The following is a 13148-nucleotide window of genomic DNA, read 5'->3' on the forward strand; positions in this document are numbered from 1 at the left end:
CTCTGGAGGCTGACTGATTTTCAGTGTGAAAATACAATATACAAACTGTTCTTGGAATTATTTTTAAACAGAACTAACATCAGAATCATCTGAATAATCAGAATCATCTATTTTGGAAAAAAACGGATTCATTAAATGACTCTTTGGCCAAAAACTGTTTGAGAACAATGTTAACATGGTAATGCTACGCTTTCTAGAATTTGACATTTTCAGCGATCAAGAATTTCTATATTTTGTAAATGGAAATACCACTGCTAACAACAAGATGCTATAAATAGAATGATGATTTGTGTTTTCAAAGTCGATATATTAGAACGATGTGAAAATAATAATAAAGGCAAGATATTTTGTGGCAAAGTTATCTCAGGGTAAACCCTGCAGCTGCAAGTGCCACCAGCGAGTATTCTGGGTGAAAATGGGAAAAGGGTTAAAAATGCAGGATGGCCAAAGCCGTCCTAAGCAAAAAGAACAAAACTAGAGGAATCACATTACCTCACTTCAAATTATACTACAAAGCTATAGTAACCAAAACAGCATGGTACTAGTATAAAAACAGACACATAGAGCAATGGAAAAGAATAGAGAACACAGAAACAAGTCCACACATCTACAGTAAACTCATTTTTGACAAAGTTGCCAAGAACATACTTTGGGGGAAAAACAGTGTCTTTAAAAAATGGTGCTGGGAAAACTGAATATCCATATGCAGAATAATGAAACTAGACCCCTGTCTCTCACCATATACAAAACATTAAATCAAATGGATTAAAGACTTAAAGCTAAGATCTCAAACTATGAAACTACTATAAGAAACTGGGGAATCTCTCCAGGATGTTTGGGCAAAAATTTCTTGAGTAGCAACCCACAAACAAAGGCAATCAAAGCAAAAATGGACAAATGGGATCACATCAAGTTAAAAAGCTTCTGCACAGCAAAGCACACAATCAACAAAGTGAAAAGACAACCCACAGAATGGGAGAAAATATTTGCAAACGACCCTTCTGACAAGGGACTAATAACAGGAAATATAAAGAGCTCAAACAATTCTATAGGAAAAAAATCTAATGATCCAACTTAAAAATGGGCAAAGTATCTGAATAGATATTCTGAAAAGAAGACATACAAATGGCAAACAGGCAGATGAAAAGGTGCTCAAAATCACTGATCATCAGAGAAATGCAAATCAAGCTACAATGAAATATCATCTCACTCCAGTTAAAATGGCTTGTATCCAAAAGACAGGCAATAGCAAATGCTGGCAAGGATTTGAAGAAAGGGAAACCCTTGTATGCTACTGGTGTGAACGTAAGATAGTACAACCACTATGGAGAACAGTTTGGAGGTTCCTAAAAAAACTGAAAATAGAGTTACCATACAATCCAGCAATCCCACTGCTAGGTACACACTCCCCTCCAAAAGGAAATAAGAATATTGAATAGATATCTGCACACCTGTGCTTGTTGCAGCACTATTCACAATAGCCAAGATTTAGAAGCAACTTAAGTGTCGATCAACAAATGAGTGGATAAAGAAAATGTGGAACTTATACACAGTGGAGTATTATTCAGCCATAAAAAAGAAAGAGATGCTGTCACTTGCAATAACATGGGTGGAACTGGAGGCCATTATGCTAAGTGAAATAAGCCAGGAACATAAAGACAAATATTGCATGTTCTCACTTATTTGTGAAATCTAAAAATCAAAACTATTGAATTCAAGGGAGATAGAGAGTAGAAGGATGGTTATCAGAGGCTGGGAAGGGTGGTGGGCGTGTGTGGGAAGGTGAGGATGGTTACTGGGTACAAAAAATAGTTAGAAAGAATGAATACGACCTGGTATTTAATAGCATAACGAGGTGACTATAGTCAAAAATAATTTAATTGTACATTTTAAAATAATAAAAAAGTATAATTAGATTATTTGTAACACAAAGGATAAATGCTTGAGGGGATGGATACCCCATTTTCCATGATGTGGTTATTATGCATTGCATGCTTGTATCAAAACATCTCATGTACCCAACAAATACAGACACCTACTATGTACCTACAAAAGATAAAAATTTAAAAAAAATGCAGGGTGCTGTATTTTGGCAGGAGATAATACAGACTTACCCTTAGTATATTTATAGTTTTGCTGAGTTTTGTTTTGTTTTTGAAAAACAAGGAATCTCTAATGTTCTCATCTGTCAGAGATGTAGCGGTGAAGTTGGAGAAGTGAGTTTAAAAAGTAGAAGCTATAAAGGAAAACCAGGAGCTTGATTAAGAATTTTCTGTGGAGATAAGAAAAGTGACTCTCCAATTGAGAGACGCAAGATGATCTGCCAAAGTCAGAGATCATAAAGAGGTTGTCAGAAAAATGCATAGCAGCATGTGGGTGCTCTTGGGCCAGTCAAGCACCACCTACTTGAGAATACCACCAACCTGTGAGAATGACTTCCAAGGACAATGGCCACAGAGCCTTCCTTCCTTACACTAGCTCAGCCAAGTCAGAGATGGATACCCCACCTCTGTGCATCTGGTTTTGTTAGTGTACATATTCTCTACTCTGCCATGGGTAGATACTCTGCCATTGGAGTATTGGGGTAGGGTAAGGTGACATAAGGATAAGGGGAGATGGAGAGAGAAGGTATATATGGTGCTTTTTAGATTTTGTGTCACTAAGAAAATAATTATTAGTGATTTTAGTAATCTCCCTGAAAAATCAATAGAATTAACTATTTGAAAACCAATGGAAATAAAATCTCGGGACCAAGAAAAGTAGATTCAGCTATAAAATAGATTTCATGCTTGCACAGTTTGCATCAATTTTGCTATCACTGCACTTCTCTTTTTTTGAAATTTCTGTATTTTAAATAAATTTTTAAAATCTTACCACCCTTGGCCGGTCGCAGTGGCTCACACCTGTAATCCTAGCACTTTAGGAGGCTGAGGCTGGTGGATCACCTGAGGTCAGGAGTTCGAGACCAGCCTGGACAACATGGTGAAACCCTGTCTCTACTAAAAAATACAAAAATTAGCCGGGCGTGGTGGTGGGCGCCTCCAATCCCATCTACTCAGGAGGCTGAGGCAGGAGAATCGCTTGAACCGGCAGGCAAAGGTTGCAGTGAGCCAAGATTGCACCATTGCACTCCAGCCTGGGTGACAAGAGTGAAACTCCGTCTCAAAAAAAAAAAAAAAAAAAAATCTTATCACCCTTCTTCATTAGCCTGTATTGTGTATTGTTTATATTTCTCTGTGGGCTGTAATCAGATCAGAGGCAGAGGCACACGCTAAATGTTAAAAGTTGCTTTTATCCTGAGTTATATATTTATACAGATGTATCTCACCAGTGTCTTGGAAAGGACCTTCTAGATAATCTTAGATTGGATATCAAATATAGAGAATGGATATCGAATGCACAGCATAGCATAAAATCTTCACTGAGGCACAGCATACATGGTTGACCTGCCCATTTCTGTTGCTGATGTGTGGGCATCCCTGTTTAATCACAGAACTCCTTCTTACTGAGGCTGAGCCTAAGTTCAGAATCATTTCCAGAATCCTTTCCAGGAAAGTTGGTGTCTTTATCATCTATAATCTAAGCCCAATCTCTACTTTACAGATGGAGAAACTGAGGCCGACATAAAGGTCTCAGTGTGATCCTCTAATGTGATCCAGGTTGTCAACATAAGCCGTGTCCAGAGAGACAATCTAATTCTAACTGCTCATTTTATAAAAGAGCACATTTGGTCCTCAAGAAGGAAAATGGTTTGCCCCAAAGTAAAGTAATATGCCCAAGGTCACACAGTTAAAGAGCATGAAGCAAGACTTTTTCATTCCAATGGAGAAAATTATCTGCCCATATAAGGGGGGGGGGGGGGGAAACCCAGAAGGAAGAAGCAATGATAACAGCAGAGAATGTCCAGAAGTTACCACAATGTTCTGAGAAAGGATCACACCAGTGACTTTTGTGCTTGTGTAGTGGTGGTAGCATTCGTAATCATGATTGTGTTCTCATCTCTAGAATGCATCTGCCCTCCAGGAAGACCATTAAGGAGCTGATATTACCAAATGTTTGAGTATAAGCTATTTGAAATCTGAAGATTGGGTGGTGTCTGAGTCTGAGACAGCTTCAGATAAAAATGTTTCTTTCTTTTGCTTTTTTAATTAAAAAAATGTTTTAAATCAGTCTGGGGTTGGGGAACACTTCTTATAAATGGAACAAAGATAAGAAGGATAGAAGGCATCATTACAAATAAGGCAATATGAAAGATATTGGAATGAAATTTTTAATAGAAAAAAGGGGAAAAACTTGTACTTTAGAATTTTTATGCCCAGTGAGAATATATGTCAAATATGAATATAAAATAAAGATATTTTCAGGCAATAAAAGCAGAGAATGTTCATCACTAACATACCTTCACTGCAAGAAATGTTGATGAAAGTTCTTTTTTTTTTTAACTTTTATTTTAGGTTCAGGGGATACACATGCAGGTTTGTTACATGGGTAAATTGCTTGTCACTGGGTTTGGTGTAAAAATGATTTTGTCACCCAGGTAGTGAGCATAGTACCTGATAGTTTTGGTTTGTTTGTTTGTTTGTGATGGAGTCTTGCCCAGGTAATTTTTGTATTTTTAGAAGAGACAGGGTTTTGCCATGTTGCCCAGGCTGGTCTCAAACTCTTGAGCTCAAGCAATCCTCCTGCCTGAGCCTCCCAAAATGCTGGTATTACAGGTGTGAGCCACCATGCCCAGCCTATTTCTCCTTCTTTTATGAAGCTTAGTTTTGCAGGATATGGAATTCTTCAATGAAATTTCTTTTCTTTAAGGATGCTAAAAATAGGCCCCTAATCTTGCTTGGTTTGTAAGGTTTCTGCTGAGAAGTCTGCTGTTAGTCTGATGAGCTTCCCTTCATAAGTGACCTCAGGCTTTTCTCTAGCTGCCCTTAAGATTTTTTTCTTTCACGTTGACCTTGGAGAATCTTATGACTATGTGTCTTGGGGATAGTTATCTTGTAGTTATCTCACAGGGGTTATTTGCATTTCTTGAATTTGCATGTCAGCCTCTCTAGGGAGATTGGGGAAATTTTCATGGACTATCCTCAAATATGTTTTCCAAGTTACTTATTCTTTCTCCTCTTTCAGGAATGCCAATAAGTTGTAAGTTTGGTATCTTTACATAATCCCATATTTTTTAGAGGTTTTATTTTTAATTTTTTTTCTTTAGTTATGTCTGACTGTGTTGATTCAAAGGACTGATCTTTGAGCTCTGAGATTCTTTCCTCAACTTGATCTATTCTGTTGTTAATGCTTCTGAATGTATTACAAAATTCCTATAATGAATTTGTCAATTGCAGAAGTTTCTTTTGGTTCTTCCTTAAAATGGCTATGTTATCTCTGTACTTTTGGATTGCTTTACTGGCTTCCTTGGACTGGGTTTCAACTTTCTCCTGAATGTTGTTGAGCTTCCTTACCTTCCAGATCATGAATTCTATGTCTGTCATTTCAGCCATTTCAATCTGATGAGAGCTAGTATGATTGTTTGGAGGTAAGGAGACATTCTGACTTTTTGAATTGCAAGAATGTGTGCTGATTCTTTCTCATCTAAGACAGCTGGTGTTACTTTATCTTTTTGAAGTTACTATCATTTGGTTTTGACTTTTTGTTTTATTCTTCTTCATTTTCCTTGATATTTTGACAGTGATGTATGTTGAATATAGCTGGCTTTTTTCTGGGTGTTTTCAGAGGGCCAAGTCTCTATGCCAGGTCTTTATTTTTGACTATGTTCCTGCATTGGGTTTCACTGGTAATGTGTGCTGAAACAGTATTTGTTTGGCGGTGTAATTCAGGCTGCAATCCAGTGGGCGGTGCTTAATAGTAAAGGCCAGCAGATAGGCTCTTAGCCACACTTAGCTTAAGATTAGGTCCCGATGTGTGATGTTCCCCTTCCTGTGTCCATGTGTTCTCATTGTTCAATTCCCACCTATGAGTGAAAACATGCAGTGTTTGGTTTTTTGTCCTTGTGATGGTTTGCTGAGAATGATGGTTTCCAGCTTCATCCATGTCCCTGCAAAGGACATGAACTCATCATTTTTTATGGCTGCATACTATTCCATGGCACCAGGGCCTGTTGTGGGGTGGGGGGAGGGGGGAGGGATAGCATTAGGAGATATACCTAATGTTAAATGATGAGTTAATGGGTGCAGCACACGAACATGGCACATGTATACATATGTAACTAACCTGCACGTTGTGCACATGTACCCCAAAACTTAAAGTATAAAAAAAAAAAAAAAAAAGATTAGGTGACCAGGAGACCTGCAGCTCCCCTGGGGCCCAATGGTTCTCTGTGCTTGGCAGAGTCAGCGTGGGTTGTGAAGTATATCTGCAAATGGTCTGTTGATTCAGGATCAAGGGCAGAGGATCCTGGGCATGGCAGTGTTGCTGTGGGTGTGCAGCTGGTCTAGCACCTGCGACCTAAGGTTTCTTGCCAAGCAGATGACTGTGGAGACCACTCAGCTCAGGCTCCCTGACCAGGTTTCTTTCCAGCATTTGCCCCATAGCTGGCCCAACCAGCTAGTTTTGTCTCAAGCCTTCTGCACCCAGATCACTGGTCTGTCAGTTTTTCCCGGACACAAGGCTCCCTTAGGAAGATGTTGTGGCTGGCAAACAGGTTACACCTTTCCCTCACCAGTCTAGTAGAGAGAAGCACATTGAGCTCCTGTGCCAGCCCAGAAACCCATGCCTCACTTTTCTCAGTGTTCTGAGAGTGGGAGCTTCTCCCCTACTCAGGCCCTGGCCACAGATCTCAGCCCAATATTCCAACTTGTGTGTTCAAACATTTGGGAGTTGGGACCACGCCCAAGGTTTTGTTCTCTGGTCCCTCGTGGTCCAGCACCATTTGTGCCAGGGGGGACAAAGTGCTTCCAGGCCACTGGCAAAGTACTCAGGTGTAGCAGTAGAGGCTGTGCTGTGTGCACACAAGAGTGGCCAGGGTGGAGCCTCGGGATCAGTTGGATAGTAGTGTGCACAGATCAGACACACCCAGGTCCCATGAGGAAGTTAGCTCTGCTCTCTCCCTGCCCAGCAGTCAGCAAGGGCTAGAGCCACTCTGAGCAAGATGAAGAGCCTGCCTTGGTGGATGGGCACCTATGGTTGTGTTTTGCTGCAACTGTCACACTCACAAAACCTGGGCTCTGCACAGGCTTGAGCTCTGCATCTGCCTACTCTCCAGGCAGCTCCCACTGTCAATTCAAACGTTCATGTGGGTGATGGGATCTCTTAAAGCTAGGATCCCAGAGGTCCATGGTGGGAGTGTGTCACCTGGCAGTTCCTTCACTCTCTCCTTCCTTACCACCTGTTTAGGGCCAGGATCTGGTCCTGGCACTCAGCAACTCTATAGGGTTCCAAGCTTCCTTCCTCTTCCACCTCTGGATCTGAGTCACCTCTCTATTAACTTTCAGTTTTTTCTCTTAAAAAATCTGTTCAAAGTGGGATAGTTTACTCAATATTTTGGTTTCTCTCGGTAGGAGAGGCACTTCTCCCAGCTGTGTCTGGTTGGCTGTCTTATCCCCCACTTTTGACATTTTAACAATATTAATTCTTCCAATTCATGAATGTGAAATATTTTTACATTTATTTGTGTCTCCAATTTCTTCAATGTTTTCAAAGTTTCTGTGAACAGATCTTTTATATCCTTGGTTAAATTATTTCTAAGAATTTTTTGTACCAATTGTAAATAGTTTCTCTTGATTTCTTTTTCAGATTGTTTTATTGTACTGAAATTCTGCTGATTTTTGCATATTGATTTTGTAACCTGCAACTTTACTGAATTTCTTTATTGGTTCTAACAGGTTTATTTGGTGGAATCTTTAGTGTTTTCTTTATACAAGATCATGTGTTCTGAAGCAGAGACCATTAACTTCTTCCTTTCTGATTTGGATGACCTTTCTTTCTTTCTTTTGTCTAATTGCTCTGGCTAAGACTTTCAGAACTATGTTGAAAATAAGTGGTAAGAATGAGTATTCTTGTATTATTCTTGATCTTGGAGGAAAAGCTTTCAACTTTTCACCTTTGAGTATGATATATGTGATCTTGTCATATAAAGCCTTTATTGTGTTGAGGTACATTCTATATTTATTTGTTGAGAATTTTTATCATGAAAAGATGCTGAATTTTGTTAAATGACTTTTTTTGCATCTATTGAAATGATCATGTGGTTTTTGTCCTTCATTCTGTTAATGTGGTGCATTGCAGTTATTGACTTACATATGTTGAACCATCCTTGCATACCAGGGACAAGTCCCACATGACCATAATGAATAATCTTTTTAATGTGCTGCTGAATTCAGTACACTGGTATTTTCTTGAGTATTTCTGCATTTATATTTATCAGGGATATTGGCCAGTAATTTTCTTTTCTTGTAGTATCCTTATCTGGCTTTGGTATCATGGTAATGCTGGCTTTGTAAAATGAGTTTGGAAGTATTCCCTTCTCTTCAATTTTCTGTAAGAGTTTAAGAAGAATTGATATTAGTTCTTTTTTAAGGGTCTGGGATAATCCAGTCATGAAACCATGTGATTTTCGGCCTTTCTTTGATGGTAAACTTTTTATTACTGATTCAACCTCCTTAGTTGTTATCAATCTGTTCAAGTGTTCTGTTTCTTTATGATTCTGTCTTGATGGTTGCGTGTTTCTTGGAGCTCATTCTTTTCTTCTAGGTTATCCAATTTGTTGGTGTACAATTGTTTATTGTAGCCTCTTAAGATCTTTGTATTTCCATGGTACTAGTTGTAATGTGTCCATTTCATTTCTGATTTTATTTGAGTCTTCTCTCTTTTATCTTAGTCTGGCTAAAGGTTTGTCAATTTTACTTATCTTTTTAAAAACTTTAATACTTAATTTGTTGATCTTTTCTACTGTTCTTCTAGTGTTTATTTCATTTATTTCTGTTCTGATCTTTGTTATTTCCTTCCTTCTACTAACTTTGGGCTTAGTTTGTTCTTTTTTTAGTTCCTTGATGTGTAAAGCAGGTTTGTTATTTAGATTTCTTTTTTTTTTTTGGATGAAGGAATTTGTTGGTATAAACTTTCTTCTTAAAACTGCTTTTGCTACACCCCATAAGTTTTGGTATGTTGGGTCTCTATTTTTGTGTGTCTGTGGATAGTTTTAAATTTTCTTTATAATTTATTCTATAATGCATTAGTTGTTCAGGAGAATGTTGTTTAATTTCCACATATATGTAATTTTCACAATATTTCTATAATCATTAATTTCTAGTTTCATACCAATGTGGTCAGAAAAAAATAGTTGATGTGATTTCAGTCTTCTTATTTGTTGAGACTTGTTTTGTGGCCTAACATATGACTTATGCTGGATATTGATTCATGAGCAGTTCAGAAAAACGTGTATTCTGCTGCATTTGGATCTACTGTTCTGTCTGTTAGGTCCATTTGGCCTAAAGTGTAGTTTAACTCCATTGTTCTCTTTCTGATCTTCTGCCTGGACGATCTGTTCGTTGTTGAACATGGCATATTGACGTCCCCTACTATTATTGCATTGCCATCTATTTCTCCCTTCAGATCTATGGATATTTACTTTCTGTATCTAATTGTTCTGATGTTGTATGCATAAATATTTTCAATTGGCATGTGTTCTTGATAAATTGACCCCTTGTTATATAACAACCTTCTTTGTATCTTTATGTAATTTGTGGCTTAATATCTATTTTATCTGTTGTAAGTATACCTACCCATGCTCTCTTTTGATGTCCATTTGCATGGAATATTTTTCCATCTCTTCACTTTCAACCTATGTGTGCCCTTCAAGGTGATGTGAGTCTCTTGTAGGAGATATATAGTTGGGTCTTTAAAAAAAATTCATTTAGCCACTCTATGTGATTTTATTGGATAATTTAATCCATTTACATTCAATGTAATTATTGATAGATTAGGACTACTGCTGCATTGTTAATTGTTTTCTAGTTGTTTTGTAGATTTTTCATTCCTTTCTTGCTATTTTGCTACCTTCCTTTGTAGTTTGATGATATCCATAGGGCATAATTTAAAGCCTTTTTTTTTTTTTTTGAGATGCAGTTTCACTCTTGTCGCCCAGGCTGGAGTGCAATGGCGCAATCTCAGCTCACTGCAACCTCCACCTCCTGGGTTCAAGCGATTCTCCTGCCTCAGCCTCCCAAATAGCTGGGAATACAGGCACCTGCCACCGTGCCCAGCTAATTTTTGTATTTTTTGGTAGAGACGGGGTTTCACCATGTTGGCCAGACTGGTCTTGGACTCCTGACCTCAGGTGATCCACCTGCCTTGGCCTCCCAAAGTGCTGGGATTTCAGGCATAAGCCACCACGCCTGGCCTAAAACCTTTTTTAAAAAGATCTTTTCTGTATTTGATATAGATTTTGCTTGTGGTTACTATGAGGCTTATATAAAATACACTTATAACAGGCTATTTTAAACTGATAGCAACTTAATTCTGACCACATTAAAGACTCTATACTCTTATTCCACCCCCATTTTTTATGTTTCTGATGTCACAATTTGCATCTGTTTATATTGTGTATTCCTTAACAAATTATTGTAACTATAATTATTTTTAATAGTTTTATTTTTTAGCCTTCATACTAAGTATATGTGATTTGCATACCACCATTTTAGTATTAGAATATTTTGAATTTGGCTATGTACTTACTCTTACCAATGAGTTTTATACTTTCCTATGTTTTCATGTTAATAATTAGCATCCTGTTCTTTCAGCTTACCATTTCTTGTAAGGCAGGTCTAGTGGTGATGAACTTGCTCTGCTTTTTTTTTTCTGAGAAAATCCTTATTCTCCTTCATTTCTGAAGTATAGCTTTGCCAGACAATGCATTCTTGATTGGTATTTTTTTTTTTTCCTTCAGCACTTTGAATAAAAAAAATGCTACTTTTTCTTGGTCTGCAAGGTTTCTGCTGAGAAATCTAGTAATAACCTTATTTAAATCCCCTTATATTTGATATTTGATATGCTTCTTTCTTCTTGCTGGTTTCAGGAAACTTTTGTCTTTGATTTCTCTTCCCCCTTTGATTTTTGACCGTTTGATTATGTCAGCGTAGTTTGATTGAATCTGAATGGAGACCTTGGATCTTATTGTACCTGAATATTTATATCTTTTCACAGATTTGGAAAGTCTTCTGCTATTATTTTTTAAAATAAGTTTTCTTCTCCTTTATCTGTCTTCTCTTTCTTGAACCTTATAATTTGAGTATTTGCTGTTTTGATGCTGTCCCACAAATTCCATAAGCTTTCTTCATTCCTTTTCATTTTTCCCCTCTGTATATTTTTAATTAAACTATAAGTTCACAGATTCTTTCTTCTGTTTAAATAAGTCTGCTGTTGATACTCTGTATTGCATTTTCCATTTCATTCATTGTACCCTTCAGCTCAAATATTTCTTCTTTTATGGCTTCAATGTCTCTGTTGAATTTCTAATTTTATTTGATTATTATTTTCCTGATTTTTATTGCATTGTTTGTATTTTCTTGAAGTCACTCGGTTTCTTTGTCATGCCGTTCATATATCTCCATTTCTTTGTGGTCAGCTACTGGTAAATTATTGTAATCTTTTGATGGTGATATGTCTCCTTGTTTTTTTATGTTTCTTGTTTCCTTATGTGATATTTGAGCATTTAATGAAATAATCACCCCTTGCAGATTTTATAGGCTGGATTTGCTTTGGAAAGTCCTTCCTTTGTGGATGTGAGGTTACTTGCTGGGTGAGGTGCTACAATTCTGACAACAGTGATGGTGCAACTATGTCAGCTGAGTTCAATGTTGATGATAATTGCAAGTGCCCTCAGCAGTCAATACTGTGCATATCTGCGGTGGCAACAAGAGCTGTTCTGAGCCTTCAGTGGTAATGGCTGCTCCTGATCTCTTTCACTCCCACCAGGAAATTGTCCCTGAGGGGTTCTCTCATGGCATTGGTCTAGCTCATGGTAGCAGTGACATCATTGTCTAATAAGTGGTGCTTGTGGAGTAACTTCAGAGCTGAGGCTTGAAGCATGGACACACATGGAAGGGATAAGGCTCTGTATTCCAGAGAAGTAATAGCACTGATGCCTGGGGTGCTGGCATTCTGACTGCTGCACTGGTAATGATATGTGAGGTACAAGTGTTTGTAGTGAAGCCAGGGAACTGAGGATAGCAGCAGAGAATGTGTAGAGTTTCAATGGTTCCAGGGTCTGTAGTGATAGCCACAGTTTCGTTGCTGATATTGGTGAATTGAGAATTTTTCAATATCATTGATTTCTAAAGAACCAGCTTTTTATGTTTTTCTTGTTTTCTTGTTCTTCATTTTATTTGTTTCGCTCTTATATTTATTATTTTATTTCTTCTGCTTGTTTTGGGTTATTTTGCTCTTTTTTTCTAGTTTTGAGATAGGATCTTAGATTATTGGAATATTTCTTTTTTATTATAAGTGTTTAGTGCTATAAATTTTCTTCTAATTACCTCTTTAGCTGTAGCCCACATACTTTGGTAGAGTCTATTTTATTTTTTATTCGGTTCAAACGTATTTTTACTTTCTTTGAGACCTCCTGTTTGTCCCATGGATTATGTAGAAGTGTGTTTTATGATTTCCCAAGAGTTTGGAGAATTCCTGTTTATAGCGTTGTTCAGTTTTTCTGTATTCTTGCTGTGTACTACTTCTATCAACTGTTGAGAGTTGGATGTTAAAATCCTAAGTATAATTGTGGATTTTTTCTATTTCTACTTTCAATTCTGGACCTTTTTATCTTGTGATTTTTGTTTTGAGATGGAGTCTTACTTTGTCACTCAGGTTGTAGTGCAGTGGCCTGATCTCAGCTCACTGCAACCTCTGCCCCACGGGTTCAAGCAATTCTCCTGCTTCAGCCTCCCGAGTAGCTGGGACTACAGGCACGTGCTACCTCGCCTGGCTAATTTTTTGTATTTTTAGTAGAGATGGGGTTTTACCATGTTGGCCATGCTGGTCTCGAACTCCTGACCTCAGGTGATCCACCTGCCTCGGTTTCCCAAAGTGCTGGGATTATAAGCATGAGCCACCATTCCCGGCCTCAATTCTGGACATTTTTCTTCTGTGTTTTTTGCGGCTATAATTTTTGGTAATACTCATTTATGATTATTATGTCTTCCTGG

This window comes from Gorilla gorilla, chromosome 1 (genome assembly GCF_029281585.2).
Source record: "Gorilla gorilla gorilla isolate KB3781 chromosome 1, NHGRI_mGorGor1-v2.1_pri, whole genome shotgun sequence".
Lineage (NCBI taxonomy): Eukaryota > Metazoa > Chordata > Mammalia > Primates > Hominidae > Gorilla > Gorilla gorilla.